This window comes from Chaetura pelagica, unplaced genomic scaffold (genome assembly GCF_000747805.2).
Source record: "Chaetura pelagica isolate M959 unplaced genomic scaffold, ChaPel_1.0 scaffold275, whole genome shotgun sequence".
NCBI lineage: Eukaryota > Metazoa > Chordata > Aves > Apodiformes > Apodidae > Chaetura > Chaetura pelagica.
The window spans coordinates 81,119-81,723 of record NW_009953486.1 but is presented as its reverse complement, the minus strand read 5'-3'; the positions used below and the strand labels follow the sequence as shown (position 1 = coordinate 81,723).

General features: G+C 56.9%; 1 protein-coding gene across 1 annotated transcript in view; it reads left to right on the top strand.

Annotated features, from left to right (window-relative positions):
• The window catches only part of GMEB2 (glucocorticoid modulatory element binding protein 2), a 10,479-nt gene that overhangs the window by 1,429 nt on the left and 8,445 nt on the right, over positions 1-605 (top strand). The gene's annotated exons all lie outside the window — the stretch shown is intronic.

Below are 605 nucleotides of genomic sequence, written 5' to 3'. Positions count from 1 at the left end.
CAGCAGGAAGCTTTTCTCTTTCATCCACACGTGGTTGGATCCATCCTTGATGCTCTGATGAGGTGATTACATTTCTGCTCCGTGTCCCCCACTTCTTTCTCCCTCAAGTTTCCAGGCGAGGCAGGAGCAGAGGAGGAAGGAGACACAACCCACAGGCCCATCCTCCCCTGGCTTCCTCATGGCAAGGGCAGGACCAGCTGGATGGGCTGCACCCCTGAGGCTGGGGAGGTGTTTGAGTTTTCTCTTCCATCTGCCTCAGTCCGTCCCTCTGGGATGGGGTGGGGGGAGGAACTCACCTTTGTTGTGGTTTTCTCTTCCCCCCCCAGTTACATCTCCAGGGCAGACACAGACTTTAATGGCTGGAATTTTTCATACCAGCTGTGGAAGTTGGTGGGTTGGTTTTTCTCTGGAGGGTGGGGTGTGGGCTGGGTTATTTCTCCCCACCCAGTGGTGCCTTTCAGCCATTTCTGGGGCTGTGCAGATGCGATGGAGTCCTGCAGGGAGCTGAGTCTCAGGTGCTGCCTCTCTGACAGGGTGGTGAACTGCAGAAGTGGGTGGAGGTTTTGACTCTCGTGGCAGGCAGAGGGAGGGGCGCTGTGGCCTGC